This window comes from Python bivittatus, unplaced genomic scaffold (assembly GCF_059951505.1).
Source record: "Python bivittatus isolate LINGU-HERP-01145 unplaced genomic scaffold, Pbiv_v1 ctg000980_np1212, whole genome shotgun sequence".
Classification (NCBI taxonomy): Eukaryota; Metazoa; Chordata; class Lepidosauria; order Squamata; family Pythonidae; genus Python; species Python bivittatus.
The window spans coordinates 37,616,404-37,635,747 of record NW_028277125.1 but is presented as its reverse complement, the minus strand read 5'-3'; the positions used below and the strand labels follow the sequence as shown (position 1 = coordinate 37,635,747).

The following is a 19,344-nucleotide window of genomic DNA, read 5'->3' as shown; positions in this document are numbered from 1 at the left end:
TATGGTTATCAATTGTTGCTTTTGTACACCCTTATGGGTTGGCTTTCCCAGAAGCAGGTAGTAGAGAAATTTGATTGACAGGAAAACAAATAAATAAACTGTCTGACATTTAAGAAAACATGTCAGCTGGTGTTGAAGAGTAAACAATTGTCAGGTAAAGTAGCAACATTTAATCAATGAATGGTTAGATTAGAGAATGGATAGGGAGGGAATTGTTGTAGCCCTGGAGTCAAAAATAAGGTGGGTGGAGCCAAACATAGGTTCTTAAATCTCAAAAGCAGCTGAGGTTCCATTTACAGGTAATCCTTCCTATTTTCAGTTACCAAAAAAATAAAATAAAATAAAATAAAAATAATCAAAAGGATCTTAAATGAAGGACAGAATGCTATGAGTCAGAAAGTTCTTTTTCTGCACTATAAAGCCTATACATTCAGTTTTATCAGGTTAGCATTGACAATCAAGGTAGAACAATGATTTATCTTCTCCCTTCCCTTCAGCCCTCTCAAACCTGGTGGTTAAATACACATACTGTTTTCACACTACGCTTAACCAATTCAGATAAAGTTCTTAGCATGTAGTGCCTCTACATGCTAAACTTGGTTAGTCTTAACAGTCTTAACCTTGAATAGTTTTCATTTATTATTGTTGTTGTTGTTTAGCACATTGTGGAATCACAGCCCATTTAGTAATGTTATGGTTCAGTATATTCAGCAAATCCAAAAAATGCGTTAATCCACTCTCAAGGATTGTGTGAACAGAGCAATGTAGTTTTAAATGATCTCAGCTTCCTCCCTAGAATTTCAAAGAAATCATTTTAACATACTGTACTTTAGAAGTCATTATATGTAGTAAGATTAAGTGGCTTCCCAAAAATCTCCTCACAAAAATTCAGAAGGGCAATCAAATCTAACAGAAAAGCAATAACTAAAAAACACCAGTGCCCAGAACTAAAAGAAAAAAAGAATAGTTTCTGTCAGTGTTCATTCATATGTGGAAAAGGCAAAAGTAAAGACAAAGACTGATCAAGGGAAAAAAAATAGCTAGAGGATATAGTAGAGGAGAAAGAAAGGGAATTTCAGTAATGCTTCACGGACTTGCATGGAAGGCCTGATGGATAGGATCTGAGGAGGAGGAAGAGGAGGAGGAGATGATGATGGTGGTGGTGGTAGTGGTGGTGGTGGTGGTGGAGGAGGAGGAGGAGGAGGAGGAGGTGGAGGTTGAGGTCAAATTAATCCACTGAAGCATGAAGGCCTCTTCACTGAAGGTTATGGACCATAATCTACCATGCTGGTCCAGTGTGAGTTTATAGTTTGTTTGTTTTTTTAACTTCCCAGTCTAGGGCTCAGAGAGAGTGACTGGCCCAAAGTCACCCAGCCAGCTTCTGTGCCTAACGGAGGACTAAAACCTGGTCACCCCACTCCTAGTCCAGCATTTTAACTACTGCAACTACACTGGCTACCGAGATCTACACATTCAGAATTAAAATTATCTTTAAAAGATAAAATTACTGTTTTAATACAAATACTCATATTTGCATTATTATAAACTTATTTTAATACAAATACTGATTAGAAGAACTGCAGAGGTCTCAGAAGAGACATTCCCCTTTCTATTTCATATGCAGGTTGAAATACTGATTCTAAGATAATAGTACAATGAACAAGAGCTCTGCTTGAATAATCCCCAGATATAGTATGAAGTATCAAACTGGAAAAAACAACCACAACAAAATACATAAAGTAATGTGTCTAAGATTTCAAATAAGCATATAATGCAATGTAAAGTTCACTAAATATAATAGTAACAAGTCTTCCTTAAGCTGAAATAAAATGGTATATCTCAAATATAGTTTGTGCAATACATCTAGAATACAACAGCGCATTTTTTCTTCAACATGGTTAAGTGTTTTTTTTAAAATTTATTTATTTATCTAATTTATATGGCTGCCCATCTTACAGAAAGTGACTTTGGGCAGTGTACAACACTTAATTAAAAAACAATAAATATATAAAAACAATGGTTATTAAAAATATATAAAAGCACAAGGCACAAGAGAGGATCAATGCTAACCACAATAAGGTTTATATCTTGTTTACAGTTATGGTTGTTTATGAATTATCTAGCTATACATTTTTATTCATATGTGAATGTATTCAAATTTCACTGACTGATTAGCCAACTAAAACACCTTGCTATTCAATTAATATCTCTTTACAGTACACTGTAGTTCAAAGAGTCAGTAAATCTTCCATCAAAAAATGTCAATCCATTAAATAAAAAAATGCATTAAAATAATAAGTGAAATGCTGAAATAAATCAGGAAAGCAACACAAATGCTGCTACAAAATCAACAATAAAATCAAATGTGTTATCACAGGATTGAAAGTGTTGTGCTGTTTCATCAAGATCATGGGGAGAAAAAAAATCCTATTATTTTCACTTTATCAGCTCCCTCAAAGTTGGTGAATGTCCCAAACTTCTAATTTCTCTACCATGTAGAATGAGTGCCAAAGGAGGCAGGGAGCATGAGAAGCAAAGAGAAGTAAATCTGTCCTGATAGCTTGGTGATTGCATGCCAGCACTTGCTATTATGTGCTATACAATAGCAGACCAAGCTAAAACAGAAGGGATGCTGGATCCTTATGGAAGGATCCCATCTATCAAAATGTGTCCCTGGATTTTTTTTTTTTTTTTAATGTCCCTAGGTTATCATACTTGCCTTTTTCCCTTTCTAATTTCTCCATTCTACTCATTAGGACCTCCTCCAAAATAAGCGTGCATAGGATTGAATCCCTGCAGTGAAATTCAGCAAGCAGAACCTGAAAAACTGTCCTAGAGATTTTGCTGCCATAGCTACAAGCAGGATATAGAGTCCTATGTTGTTGCCAATACAACCCTATTGGATAAAGTTCTCGCCAGAGACATTTTGTTGCCCATAGTGAAGGGTAAGATGGTGTGCCCTCCTCATTCCACATAGATAAGCTGGTTGGACTGGCAGCTGAATCATTTGTCAAGACTAACAAAACGATTATGTCTGTCACTACAGCCAGGACAGCAGGCTAGTCAAGGAACCAAAGACAGACTGTGTGGCATACACGCTTCTGTCTTCTGAGCAGAATAAGCAGGGGGCTCAGGAGAAATAGCTGAGAGGTTGCCATTACTGTTCCTCAGCATCTGCTGCCCGAAGTGACGTGATACCATCTAATGATAGGGCCTACTCTGTTTAAATGGTTTGGAGTTTGCATCCATAGAATTCTTGACTAGCAGCTTGTATTGATAAAACACTGGTCTGGCTATTGCTGTGGCTAATAAATCAGAATGACTCCATCTCTCTCTCTCTCTCTCTCTCTTTCCCTCCTTCCTTTTTTTTTTTTTTACCATGTCACAAACAAAATGATAAATGAACTGCAGACGGAGTTGTCTGGAGTTGTTAGTGGTGCCTGCTGGCAACAGAACATGTATTTGCTGATAAACCATGTGAAGATGGAATACAGCTGACCGTTTGCTTTATTTGGAGTGAAGAAAGTATTATTTCTCGATCAAACAGACCAGCCGGGGAGGGAGGGGAATTCTCTTCCCCTACTACATGTATTGTCTGAACCAACTGCTCTGTACTCTTACTAATCATCAGCTTAAGATACAATGAAATCTGGACCGTATGTATAAGTGAAATGTTATAATCCTGGTGGTATTGTTAGTTCCTCCCATCCCATCCCATCCCATTGCTAAGGGGACACAAAAGAACTGTTGGGTTTGCTCTTTTTGGGTTTCTAGAACTATCTGAACAAATAAAAAGTAAATATGGCCTCATGTAAAAAGTGAAACTGAGGGCAAGCAAAAATTAATGAAAATTGGGGAAAGGGAAATAAAGGCAGAATATTGGCGTACCTTGTGTCTGAAAGGAACAAAAAGGAGAGGAAGGAAAATAGAAAGAGACGAGTGTGATTCAGTGTGAAGGAATTCTCTCTGATGCCTAGGTACTGAAACCTGAGTCCTCGGAGCATTTTCCTTGACATTGGGTGGTAGTTAAGCACAAATAAGAACCTGCAGAACAGGGGATTAATTGGGGGTGGGAGGAGTGGATCAGTTCTTGAGTAAAAAAAATGAACTGCACCCAAGGCAAAAAAAAGAAGAAGCTGCTGTGAAGAAAAATATACTACAGCAGAGTCAAATAGAAAAATAAAAGGGATTTGAAACAATAAATTTTAAAAAAAAACTCACAGTATTTGATTTGGAGAGAAAATACCAGGATGTTCTTCCAATCTGAAATCCAGATTGAACTCAAATCAGGACAGCAAACTGATGCTCCCTGAATAAAATGCCATGATTTTTACTGGCATTCTAACCTACAGAGAGACACATAAACACTCTCTCAGAATATGCTGGTTGTCAACTTGGGGCAACCACCTATCCTGGTCGCTCCCCACCCATATTTGCCATTCTAAATTTCCTCCAATGCCCCAACATATTTTCCTATATATATAACATGATCCATCTCTTTAGCACTGCTACCACCCCGCTCTCATATCTGGAGTCCGCCTTGTTCAAAGCACTGGGAAAGAAACAGAAGGTGTATCTGATGTTAGCACTACAAGAGCAGGAAAAAAAGTGGTAAGGACAAAAGATACATGCTGTAGTCCTTAATTCTCATATTGTCTAAATAAGTATCAGCAGCATTGGACAGGGCTTAGGCCCAATCAGAGACATCCTGGGGGGGAGTTAAGTGGGGGGCTAATCCACCCTACCCTGAATCCCCCAAAAGTTGTTACTGTTTTAACAAATTTTCCACTTTAGAGAGATTCTTATTCTCCCACTACACCACTGGCAGAGATTCTGGGGCCCCATCTTGATCCTTAATATAAGACCTAAAATAGATTTAATATAATCCTTAAATTGGAAGAGTTAACAAGCAAACTCTGCCCAAGCCCATCCAATAAAATCCTGGTTCACCAACTTCCATCACCAACTCAGCCACTGCAGCATCCAGCCACCCAAACAACGTTACATGCCTCCCCCTCCATCACTATCGAAAGGTTGCCCACCTTGGTGTGACATCATTGGCCCCCATTGTGAGCACAAATATAAATTAAGCGGTTTGAAATACAGGGAGTTTGAACATAGAAGGAGAAAGCCACTAGTTGATCTTCCATATTTTCAGAACAAGTAAGGCTTTTATGGGGATTCTGACTGCCATAATATAAAGTTATACTAAGGCTAGCATTCTTTGTAAGAAAAGGGATTGTATAACAAGCATGTGAGTGGTCTAGAGCAGGATTCCTCAACCTCAGCTACTTTGAGATGGGTGGACTTCAACTCCCAGAATTCTCCAGCCAGAAGATGGGAGTTGAAGTCTACCCATCTTAAAGTTGCTGAGGTTGAGGAACCCTGCTCTAGAGAAATACCTGCAATGGTTTGTGCTCTCCAAGTAGAAGTACTGTAGAAGATCAATCAACAACCTACTGAAAGTACTCTTTTACTCCTGGGTGAGAATGGGGGTAGATTGAACATTAAAAGACATGGATACTTTATATAAATTTATATAATTAAATAAACCAATTAGAAAAATTATTTATAATTATTAAATTATTTATGGATTAAATTGAATCATTTAAATAAGGTCCTTTGTGAAACAGGCAGCCATTATTATTTGCATATTTCTCTCTATTTCTCAAGACAGTGCTATGCAATCTTACTACCTTTAGATTTTACTGTCAATTTCAGTAATCTTTAAATATGTATTTATAGGACAGCTGACTTATAGAGTAAATAAAGTCTGTGCCATGAAGTCTAAATGCTTGCAGATTAAACAGAGCATATCAAGTATGAAGGGGAAGACATACATTTTGAAAACATAGCAAGAGGTAGAATTACTAATTAAAACAAAATCCTGTTGCAGATTTTAATTACTGTTTCTTTAAAAAGCAATTTTGCCCTTGCATACTTGTACAGAAGCATCATTAATCTACATGCATAATGACCAAAGCACAATCCTTATATGAACATTGTTAATCTGGTTCAGAAACCACAGTGTGATATTCAGTCTAGATATAGCAGCCCCCAAGGCAGGGAATAGCCTTGCACCAAACAGATAGTAATGTCTTGGTCACTGAAAATGGGAGATGAGCAGAGGCCCTATATAGCACTAAAGAAGGTACTCAATCATCAGTAAATAAGATTTCATAAAATTATGGAATATGGGTAAGAGTGAGTACCTGTGATATAGTCTGGAACACAACCTGGTTCCAATGAAGGGCACACCAGGAAATAATGAAGAGATGGCAACCATTATAGCAGTGTTTCTCAACCTCTCCAACACATGAATTCTGGGAGTTGAAGTCCATACTTCTTAAAGTTGCTGAGAAACACTGCATTATAGTAACAAAGCTCTTAGCTTTGTTCATTGCGTTTTAAAAATAAATTTGGTACAACCCACACTGGTGCTTCCTTTGTATGTATATGTGGTTACAGTAGCAAGAATTTTCCAAAGCACAGTTGCTGATCAGAACAAACATGGCAAATGGTAAACAGGTTTCCTGCTGTAGTTAGACCATGAATGAAAAGGCATATACCTCAAAACTGAAGGTAATGGAAAAGGCCATGTGTTTGGGGCTGTAACTATAGCTCAAAGTACTGCAGTAATCATGAATTTTTATAGCTCTGTTTCCTGTCTGCAAATGAAGATGAGTTCAAACCATAATTCTTTCACATTTAATGGATTTTTTTTTTCTGAAGAGACATTGTTCCTTTGCTGTCCTGCAATCCCTTGTGAGAAACAAAGAATCAGAGCAGCTGATCCTTCCTATCAAACTCCTTGTGCTTTGGCAAGTCTTATTTCACTGGCAAAAGGGGGGGGGGAAATCCCTCCACTTGGAATAGTCAAGGGCCCTTCCCACCCAACCAGAACAGGATAGGCCCAGCTGTTGGTATCTGCTCCACTATTAGGCTGAGCAGCACAACAGAAGGGGAATCTGCTTTGGAAAACATGGTAAGAGTTCCATCTCAGTCATTTAAAAAAAGGCTGATTAGAGTTGAGTCTATTAGCATTTCTCCCAAGATTTACAAGGGCCTCTTTCAAGAATATACCTTGCAATTAAATTCTCCCAAATTCAGAAGTTGCATACATTCCCATAAACCAGTGTAGTGACTAAGGCATCAGATTAGGACCATGGTTCAAGTTTTCAACCATGATGCTCAAGGAATGACCTTGAGTTATTTATTACTTCTGAGCCAGGATAAAATGAGGGGAAATTCCCACCTGCACTGCCATGAACTTCCAATAGAAGGAAATCTAAATACCTACATACACACAAGCATAACTGAGAAGTAGCTGTAACTGTATACTTTCTAGGTTGCATATATTTACTAGGGCTCAGATATTATACTGGAATATAATTTATGGAAAGTTAGATAGATTTCCTCTAATCAAGCCCCAATACAACCTATTAGCTCAGCTTTACTGCAGTCTGTCTCTGTTTTGCTAGCAGATTGTAGACAAGCAGCAACATAGTAGATGAAAAGTCACATAAATAGTGCAGCCTGTAAACCCTATCTATCTGTCTACCTCTCTACCTACCTTCTGTAACAAAAGAGTTATGATAGACTAACAAAACTTATAATTTGAGAGTTTGTCAATGCTGATTTAAAATATCTCAGATCTATGTGACGTTGAATCACCTTTTTGCAAGTTTTGGACATGTAATCTGAACTGTGCTTCAGAACTAAATGTTCTGATGTCTGTTTCTTCCTCTTTTCTATCTTCTGCACACACAGAACCGAAAAACTGTTTAGTGGGCTAGCTGAGCATAAAGAATGTTATAAAATAGAAAGACATTTCCGCCTATCTTTAATTGCCGAGGTTAATGTACTCTTGATTTACTCAAACCCTTGGACAGCGACACTTCTATTGCAAAATTCTCAGCTGTGCAGACAGTTTTCAGGGGAAAAAAACACATAAGACCAGCATAAAATGCATATTGGAATTAAAATACTTCTTTTAGCCACCAAAAGATAACGAATGAAACATTGCCTATTGGTGTTTCTGCAATTAACAGATCCTGATTTCAATGCTATCAAAAAGGTAGTTCTCAGAAGTTATTGTTTTTCCTGTTGGGTTCCCCGGTGAGAAAAAGAACAACTCTACCCTTAGTGTAGGACAGTTTTATGCATTGTTTATATCTGTAGAATGATTCATAATATGTATTGCCAGAAACCAAAGTCAATAACTTCTTAAGTCTTTAAACAGTGCATTTAAATGGTTTGCAACTAACATCTGCTGCAATTAAATTGTATTATTGCCTGGCCAGTGGGTTTTCAGTTGCAATAATCCATTTTCTTTCTGTGAGGTCATATATATAAAGTATCCAGCAACAAACTCTAAGATAATAAATATACAAGCCTAGCTCTCTGGATAATGCTCTAATGCTGCGAGAGGTGGAAGGAAAGAAAAGAAGAGGATGACCAGCAGCCAAGTGGATGAACTCAGTTACAGTGGCAATGAGTGCCCTGTTGGAAGATCTGAAAGACCAGGTTAGGGACAGATCATCACGGAGAAAATCTATCTATTTAGTTGCTAGGAGTCAAAAACAACTTGATGGCACATAATCAATCAATCAACCTTTAAGAGAAGAACAGGAGAGCTTCTTTGCAGGTTGTCCTGATGCATGTCAAGCAAACGTCTGCTACCTGTGCTTTTTCCCAAGAGCTCTGTTCCATGTTGAACAAGTGTCAGCCCTTCAAAGTAGACTAGACTAGGAAACCAGCATTATGAATACTAATACTACTTTTATTGTAAGGTTACAGTAATGAATATTGCAAGTCTGAATGCACTTCCCCCTCCCTCCCTTTATCTTTGCAATAACTAGGGAGGGTCAAGTCTGAGACGCTTTCTCAAATTACATTTCTGCCTCGGATTCAATTTTTTTAATCTGACCATCACCTTGGTTGTGGATCTTCCTCCTGCTTCTCAAGGTTATTCCTACTGTCCATTACAACAAGTTGTACATGAACTGATAAAATAGTTCTTATAAAGATCCTAACCCATTTTAGGATCAAAGTCAGATTTACTTTACAATCACCATTTCACATAGTTTTACAAAAGTCCCTTGATATTCCAGTGTCCAGAGAGGTTTTTTCAGGATTATTGATGGAAAAGAAGGAGACAAGGACCTTTACCTCTACCTGTTAAATTTCTCAAAGGATTTTATACCACGAATGTATACTCAGCTTAGAAAGATGAAAGGAAGACTATAGGGAGAATTCAAATGAGTTGTGAGTATCTGTATATGTTGACTTTCTAAGAAGCAACAATGGAAAACATCAAATGAGGATCATTAAGTATGCCACACTGCACACACACTTGCCGGTCTCTATTTCACACATAACTTTGGCTTCTTAGCAGCACTTCCTGCTCTTAATTGTTGGGGAACTGGTAAGAAGAAGCTGGCAGGACATGAAGTTTGGCATCTTTCCTGCAAAGCACACACCTGCTTCCAGCCTAGACGCCTATGTAAGCCTCAGCTAGAAAAAGACTCCAAAGGAGCAAGCATAGGGGAAACCATCTGCACACTGGGATGGAAGCCAGACTGGAGCTTTTATTTGTCAGAACAGTTCCCATTCTGGTTATGGATGTTAAAAGTGCCAGAGGATGCAGCCCTCCCGCCCCAAGTTCCTTATCCTTCAGGACTGTTTCGTACTTTGCAGAGATGTTTCCCAGTTCTGTCACTCCATGCATACTCCACAGAAAGCTAAGGACAATCCCAGATTTTTTAATGTCTCTCACACACACACACACATCCACAACTACAAACTGAAATATGCTCTGGGTAAAGCAGACAAATGCCTCATTGACAAGGACATGATTTTATTGCATTGGTTTGCTATACTTATGAATGCATCTTGAAATACCACCTAAAACAGGAGCTGAAAAGCTGTAAAGACTCTGAGAAGCTCAGGAACAGAATTGTCATTTGAGTCTCCCCACAGCTCATGTGCACATATATTCATTCATATGCCACATACTTTCTTTTTAGTGAATGCTGTGTCAGTGTATTTTTTCTTCAATTATTTGTTATATGTTGAAAGTAATAGAAATAGTGGCAAATGGTAAACAGGAGAATGAGAAGAATGCCAAAATACTGGGGCGGGGGGGGGGGGAGACTCTTGGGAATCATTATAACTGGTTTGTTTAAGTGTCTAGAATGGAATGGAAATGCTGAACCATAGTTTGATAGCCCTGTTTCCGTAGAGTAGGGCATGGAGCAATTGCATCCCCAAAAGACCCTGGGGGAAGAAAACTGTTCCTGGCCTTGTGTGGACACATGCTGAGTGGTTGGAAGAAGAGGCGGAGGCAATTAAAGCTAGCCCCCAAACTGTTGCCTCTTATCAAAAGCTCCTCTGATCATCTTCATTAGGGTAGGGTGACTGGGAATTCATTTCCCATATATAAAAGCAGCCTGCAGGTGCCCCAAAATCATAAGAGAGATATGAGGAAGGAATGGAAATTATATAATACATCTTATTGTCAGTACATTTCCTCTCCCTCCCTTTCCCAGAACAGAACTTCTCCTCCATCGAACCACCGCAGACCAAAACAATCTGCAGCGAGCAGGCATAGAGAGTTCAACTTCACACTTGGTACTGTCAAAGGGTTAATTTGTAAAGGAAATTATAGGGAATGAAGCCATTGGAAAGTCTGGAATAAATTTTCAAATTCTACTTAACAGTACAGGTGTTACATGTTTAGTTTATAGCTAGTGGCAGGTTCAGATTTCCCTTCATGCCAGCATGCTTTCTTTCTACACACAGATTTCCTGTCCTACTCTCAGAAGTCCATTCAACATAAAGGGTCTTGTTCTATTGTGTTCTACAAGCCCATTTATCAAAGCTAATGAACTCTTGGACCTGACTGTCTCTATAATCTATAGCAAATTACAGATGGCTAGGGAAGAGGGTTACATTGTAGTCAATGCTATTGTGTTAATCTCTTGGGGACTCTGCTCATTTCTAAATATGCTATGATACACTTGGCAGCATCATCTTATTTAGCCATTTCCTGGATATACTGTAACTTTTTTTTTGCTGAGGATTCTTTATGGCATACTATTCTTGATTTTGTTATAGTTGTCACACCATTAAAAGTCTAGGTATTTACAGAATAAAACCATATGGACACCTCATAATTAAATGTAAGACTTATTACCATTGACACAGCTCTAAAAGGAGGATTAAGCTAATGCACTGAGAATAACTTCATTCTCCCCATGAACAGGACTCACCTGTAAATCTTAGTCTCCCAACTTCATACAGCCTAACTCGGCTGCTAGACTTGGATTCAGCTCTCATGAGGCTCGGGCTCAAGTCTCTCAAGCACAAGATGTAAATCAACTTCATAAGAAGCTTTACTATAAACTAAAATAAAGGCACACTGGACAACTGACTGCCTCCGATCAGTAAGAGGGTGCAGCTCCCTTCTCACGCCCATGGAGTTTAAAACCTATACTTTTTTTTCCCCTGCCTTTCCCATGTTTCAAGGGATTCTTTTTTTTCCTGAGCTTTCACGGCCCTGAAGCCAAGCAGTTTTGACAGAACTGACATCTCTCCCAGAGAACTACTGGCTGTCACCTTACTTCTCACAGATAAAAATGTCAGAGGTTTGCTCTATCTGGCTATATATAATCTATAGGATCAAAATCACTCAGGTTCTAAATACCTAAGTTGTAGGAACAATAGGAGATAAATTTCCCAAAGGCACCCTAATGGGTAGGTAATCAAGTTCTAGGCTAGATAGGCCCTTGGTCAGATCCGGTACTGTACTTGTGTTCTGAATTCTTAGCAAGAAAAGCATATCCTTCTCAGGACATACACAATCCAGTATTTCATACAAGAGAAGAGAGATAAATAAAATGGAATGAAGATGAAGAAATTAAGCCAATTTATAGAAATGGTGGTTAAAAAAAATTAAAGTAAAGAAGATACTGGTATGATAAGCAGTAGCCAGGGAGAAAGAACAGAGTCATTTGATAAAGCAGAGAATCATAGAGGTGGGAGAAATTCTGGAGGTCGTCTGGAGCAACCTATTGTTCAATGCAAGATCAATAATGCAGGATGCTATTACAGCATCCCTGACAGATAGTCATCCAGTCTCTGCTTAAAGCAGAGTGCAGGAGTGCCTCACACAGATAAAAGTAAACTGCATACAATGTTATAAATTGAAAAGTGTAACGTACAGTTACATAAATAAGGAATAGCACAATCTAACAAATATACTTTAAATTCAGGAACAGAGATCTAGCTGCCTCCAAACCTACTAGGTGTTGCTGAATTCATTATCAACTTGGCATCTTTTGCAGGAGTTTAGACTGCTAGGTTCTTGTATTAGCCAGAACAAAAATACAGTCTATTTTGGATCTTTAAATTCCTGAACTACCCATATTTCTACATATACTGTAATCTACTGCATAGTTATAATCTACAGTTAGGATGCTTCAGATTAGAGTATTCACACTTTTGAAGGAAATGTATTCTAGCCATATTAACACAGCATAGCAAACCCAGAACATTCTGCAGGAATTTTCACAAGAGGTGACATTTGTTATAACCATTCAACCAAACAGAGCAGGAATACACAAATTGTAATCCCAGGATTACAGGCACCCTCTTAATTTTTAATATGTCCAAAAGAGGAATTAATAAAATACATGGGAAATTACCCTATTAACTTAGTTAATTTCAATTCAATTTTAAAAAATTATCTTAGATTTCCCCCCTACTTTTTTGATCTGCAGTTTGCCCCACAGACTTTTTCTTCCTCTCAGCCACAGAAAGATTGATCACCCTGAAATAAAATGGTACTTTTTAATGGAAAGTACAAATGCTTAACCTTCTTTCAATCCTGTTACAGATTTGTTTAGAGGATTGGATCACTTTGTACATATTAAAGAAATGAGAATATGCTGTATAAAAGTAGCACTTTTACTGTAAATTTTACATTTCTATAAGTAACCATCACAAGTTCAGAGAACTATATTAATCAGTCAGCTCCTTCAAATGGAAATGCATATCCTGACATGTGCTACTCTTGATATGGAGAGAGGAAAAAAGGGAATATATATGGCTAATATAAAAAAGAAAAGCTATTACTTTAATAGTACATTATTTGTGAACAACTGGGATTTTGACTAAAGCGTGGTCAAAAGGACCTTTCCATATTGAGCTGTTTTGTTTTATTTTAATGGCCATGATTAAACTTGGATCAGCTGCAGTGGGCCTTGCTACACCTCCAGAATTCTGGCACCTATTCATATATCCTGAGAATTGGCACCTTTCTCAGGTATAAAGAATTAGGTTTTCCATGCACCTTTTTCAATTCTTGTCTGAAATACTGGCAGCTCCCCCTAGTGAAGAAGATTAGATACAGGCAGTCTTGATCTCTTGGTCAGCACCCCTCATTTTCTCCTATAGTCTTCTCCATACTTTACTACCTCCTTTTAATGCACCTCTGGATTGGCCATTATTTTTGTGAACAAGACAGTACTGCATGCTATAATAGGATTTACTGCTCCTTCTATCATAAGGGATACTAGGGTAAACCTATTAAATAAAAAGGAAGTAATTATCTGAGAATTTAGCAGTTGAAATGAGAAGGCAACAGAAGTACAAAACAAAAAATCATCATGCCTGCTGCCTCAACAACAGAATGAATCTACAGATCAAGCCTTCATTCTTGCAATTAAAAAGGAGAACCGCTCCGATCCTGCCAGCAAGATTTCTTTCAATTAACCTTACATGATATATTTGAATTTTAAAAAGAATCTGCTATTTAAGACACTAGCAAGACTAAGAATAAATATAATATACAAGAAATATCAATTACATTCCAATTGTAGTTTGTTTTCAGCCTCATTGCATTTGGCAAGCACATCAACATAGCTTACAATCAGAAAGTCTTTCACCTCACTGAAAAATTCAAGGAAGAGACCAAGCAAAATGTTGTTAGGCTGCAGCCATTCATTCCTTGCAGAAAGATTGCTGGTTAATGGCCTACACACTGGTTGGTTTGAAATATTCTCAGTGGAAGCTAACAACTAGAACTCTTGAGAATTTTGAATGGGGGAGCCAAGGGAATTTGAAAGAATCCACTCTCCTTTACTAAGGACAGAAGAAGGGATGGCTCATGGAAGAGACAGAAATCGAGGCTTGTCAGCTGGATGCCACAGGTGGATATTGGTGACAGTTAAACATTTTCACCTTTGTACACTGTAGCTATATTCACATAGCACACTAGACTAGGCTAAAATAGAGTTGGGAAGATGTAATTCAGTGTGTTGTGAAAACCCAGTCATTGTTGCATAAAACAGGCCATTACATTATAAGACTGTTTATTCATTTGGGCATAGCATGTTACATGGACTTACCAGTTGTATTTTAGGGTTCAGCATATTGTTTGAACCTAGCCATTGTGTATGTATACCTTGCAAGTGTAGGGACTCTCACTAGTGTTTTGATATGGCAGTAGCAGGTCTGTTGTTCAACAGGAATGGCATAACTTGATTCTGCCGGTGTTCTTCTTCCAATTTGCTAGTAAAACCAATATCACAAAATGGACAGGGCTATCTTTTCCAAGATCACCCAGACATATGTGACAATGCCCCAGTATGTCGTGCTCTCAGGAGGAATTTGGGAAACTGTCACATGAAAGAGACAGCCACAGCCTCTGCTTCCTTGAGCTACAACAAACTGTTATGCCAAATCATAGCCCTCTTCCCTTTGTGAGGGAATGTGTTACACTCATCTGAACCAGGAATTTTCCCTGAACCTTTAAGACCATACTGGATTTGCTGAGAGCACCCAATACAGGAAACAGGTTACCTTTTCCCTTTCTGTCTTGAGGATAGGTCTTAAATTCAGGCTTTCTTACTTTCAGGTAAATGTGATGTTTAATTCTTAAAAAGGAATGCTGTAAATGTTAGTATAACTGTAGAAAAGTTTCATCTCAACAAAGCAAGAGCAAAGGTTGAACATGTTAGTAGCATATTGCTAAGTCTGAAAAGCCTATCCTTTTCTCTGGAAAAAAAAGTGTTAAAAATTGCAGAGGAGTTTAATCTTACTTTCTCTGCTCATACATAGAAAATCACAGAACCCCAACATTAGTTTATTTATGTCGCAATTTTCACTAGGCAAACCTTTTGAGTCCATAACTGCTTTTGTCAGTGCTTTGCGACTGCTGGCAGTATATCCAGCAATCAGGCCATAGCAATTCACACACACACACACACACATACACACACACACACACACACCCTTCCTGGCAGAGAGATCTCTTATAATGAAACAGAGCTGGCAAAGGCACACATTTCAGAAAACCGCAAGAGACTTCATTACCGCAACCTCCTTGTTATGAAAAACATGTTCAGATCATTTATTTAGGCCACACATTGCCATGACAGATGTGCATGAAGCACCAAACCAACCCCTATATATGGCTTAACGCCTGTGGACAATTATGGGTTTGACCAGCAATTCCCATGGAAATGAGCAGTGCAAACATTTCTTTGTATGTTCTGTTCATTCCCTTCCTGGAGAGACATCCCAGTGCCTTGTAAGCAATATCCAGAGGAGGGCTGGAGGAGCACAATGGAGAATAGTATCAAGTTTTATGGTACCTATTTTCGATTCCTGAAGGGTTTGGAGTGGAAGACTTTTTGTGTGTGTGTGGTATTGTTTCACCTCTAATTGTTTTGCTATTCTCAGATGCTGCACATGTCTGATCAGCTCTCTCCCTGCAAGGGAATGAGATCAGCCCAAATGAGACATTGGCAAAAATCAAAAAATCAGTCACACAAAGAGATGTTGAATATGCCTGTGTGCAGAGTCTGTCACATACACCTTTTAAGAGACTACAAGTACACCTAGGTAGAGAATACTTAGAAATAGCATGCACACACGCACAAGCAATTAATCTGAGCAAACTGAAGGAAATGAAATCATTATGTCTGCAGCTACAACATCTAGGAGAACAAATTTCCTGCCGGGATAATAAATGGATTCTTTTGTTTCATGTTGGCCGCAGCCATGTGACTACCTTGGCCTATTCTTCATCTGGAAGATTTTGCTGTATAAATACCCAGATGGCTTTGAATTTCCACTGCTAAAAAACAGTATTGCAGACAATCTCCAGTCCCCTTTTCATGCCTCTTAAACAAATTCAGACTATTATAAAGATGAGAAAATAAGGCACAAGAACAACCTTGTTTTAAAAGTAGCTTGGTCTGACTGGCGCACTGCCATTAAAAAGAGGTATTTATTTATATGATTTATATAGCCGTCCATCTCACACAAGTGATTAAAACACAGAAAAGCCCACAACATATAACCCCAGGCACCCAAGGATAAACAATAACCCCACTCACAAGGAAAGAGAAACAGAAACATCTGTAACAGCAAAGGGAATAGTGAGACAGATTTTAAAAGAACTATTGAATCTCCCTGTTTCAAGGCTATTGTTACAAATCCATTTAAAGAGGTGATTTAAAAACCCCTCAAACTGCTATTTTCTCAGACAGCTGAGATTCAGAAGCCCAAAGACTAGTTACTAATTTTCAAGTTAAATAAAACTTGAAAATTTAGGACTCTTCCAACATTTTAGCTATGATGTTACCATATATATTTTATCATTCATGTTTTCACATGTTTCCACAGACAGCACAGTACAAAATAATACAGTATCATTTTCTGGAACCAACTCAGAAAATAAGAAATGTTTTCATAGTAAGTATGAGTTAAGTCCTTCTCATACCACCTGGTATATATTGAAATCACTCACTGTCCTATTCCAATCATCAAATGAAATATTTCATATTACCCAACAAGAAAAATCTATTGGGTCAACTTGGCTTTGATACTGAAAGTTAAGGGAGGGAATTCTAAGCCTGAGTTACACTTTAAGGAGTTACCATGTCCACTCCTTAAAGTTCTGAGTGTGGCTCTCCAAAAGTTGTTGCCAAATTGTGATTTGTAATGTGAGAGAAAAAGGAAGTTAATAAAGATACAGGGAGTAATTATGTTAACAGTAGTAACCATTAACTATAATTAACTATTTATCTTAAAATTAGACAAAATTTATGTTTTGTCCTGGCCCCCACACTTTTGTTTGTGCAGCCCAATAGTTCTATCAAAGGCCAAGAGCAACCTTCATCCCTGAAAGACTCCCCTGCTTGGGCCATCAGTATGTAATCCAGTAGGAGGCACAAGTACACGCTATGGTTGGTTGGTGTCTAAACAGTAGTACATGTAGAGAATTGCTGGCTTGGCCTTTGACATGAGAGCTCAGAACTTCATTACTTGCAGCACAGCATGTCCCAATGTTTCCCTGTAAAAAAAGGGGTCAATATCTTTCTCTTTTCTTAAAAATATCCAGAGGTGTTGACAGCTCAATTTAGATCAGGGATATAGCTCTGGGATGGATGGATGGATGGATGGATGGATGGATGGATGGATGGATGGATGGGTTCTCTACACCCTCAGTTTTATTATCTTACAACACTTCCCTTCTTAGCTGCTACTAGTCTTCAATGGGGAACAGACTGATAGATACTGTGTTGTACTTATATTTATTCCCCTCCCTAGCTAATATCAGCTGTAGAGTCAGTTTAAGTAAAGAAAATGGTACAGGAAGGAAAAGATTAATCATTCCCCTCCTCCCTCAGTGCCATGACTTGATCCAACTTCCTAAGTGTAGATCACTCAAATTACATCTATAATTTCCCTTCGTCCAATTTCCTTTTTGACTCACCCAAACAGCCCCATTAGTCCTGGTGGTGGCCTTTCCTCTCCTCCCTTTCAAAGTCATTGCTGATGGAGCTGTTGTTAAGAAAGATCTATATAATTTATGGGATAGTATAAGATGTTGGATTTGGGAAGTTATTTTTCATATATCTGCAAATTATCACATCTTTTAATATTCTGCTCTCATAACTGAGTCAATCATAATGGAACAAAAGCCAACAGTCCCTCTGGATACCACACACTTCTAAACCATTTTGCTCAGCTTATTGTGTTAGGATTCTCCAATCATATACATTGGTCTTCAAGTCCCAGAAACCACAGCTAATGTGGCCCTATATCTGTACAAGCTCTGTGAGTTTGCGAATACACTTTTTTTCATTCTCGTTTTGCAGATCTTAGAAATACAATTTAACTATACTCTCATTTGTATGAGACAGGGCTTCCAGGCAGACAATTTCTAATGCTACAAATCAGAAGGAATTTTACAGCTTTTCCATTGTTTCTTCCTTAACAGGTTTTCTATGGAAATAAAAAGAAAATAGAAACAATAGAAAAACACAAGAGGGTCACAAATGGAAGATGAAAATGTCTGGAACTGCATACCTACACAAGTACAAGTATCTATAAGTGAAGCACAGGAAATACACAGTAAAAACTTAATATGAAGGGACCCTAAGGTGCTTCAAGAGTCTTATCCTTTTCTACAGCTTTTGCAAATGCAGTTTGTATATTTACTGGGTTTTTTAAATAAAGCAGGCTATGGAATCCACTTATTTTTTCTATACATTCAACAGACTTCAGATACTGGAAAGTTCATGAAGAAATCAAGGTTCAGGTCATATCTTTGCACAACTTTCCTGCTGGAAGGAGGCAGCAGAAAGCTGGCTAGGACTTACTTTACATTAATTTTTATGGTATGAAATCAGGTGGACCTATTTTCATTTATTAGAATTCTTTGTTGTTATTCTAATTTAAGATTTAGATATGCAGCTCTAAATCTTTTAAGTTGTTCTAAAAGAGTTGCATGTTCCCCTTCCACTTTAATGGAAAGAGGTGGTTCTTTGGCTCTAGCTCCAGGAAAGGAGGAAACCTAACCCAGAATTGCCCCTGTGAATCATCCATCAGTGCAGAGCAAACAGATTGCGATTCATGAAATCATCACTCAGAATCAGCAAAAGAGCCTGTTTGATGTAGCTGTCTTGGAGGGCAGGAAACCAGGTCAAAGCAACAATGGTGGGGACAACTGGAAGATTAACAGAGAACAGGGAAAACAGTATCCTGTCACTGTCTGATTGTATACTGCTGCAAATTCATCAGACATTCACTTGCTTGATGTTTTCTGTTCCCCAATAGAAACCATTAAGTATAAAATCAGCTATGCTTCAATATGATATATTTGGAAAATACATCAAACCTTATCCAGTCCAGTCTTTCCTGATAGCTGTCCTAAATCTACCCTACAAAAAACAGAAATGTTGGATTATCTATCTATCTATCTATCTATCTATCTATCTATCTATCTATCTATCTATCTATGGCTGAAGCATCTCCTCTTTCTAGACT

General features: G+C 38.1%; 1 protein-coding gene across 8 annotated transcripts in view; it reads right to left on the bottom strand.

Annotated features, from left to right (window-relative positions):
• Positions 1-19,344, bottom strand: part of EPHB1 (EPH receptor B1) — a 387,938-nt gene that overhangs the window by 320,345 nt on the left and 48,249 nt on the right. The gene's annotated exons all lie outside the window — the stretch shown is intronic.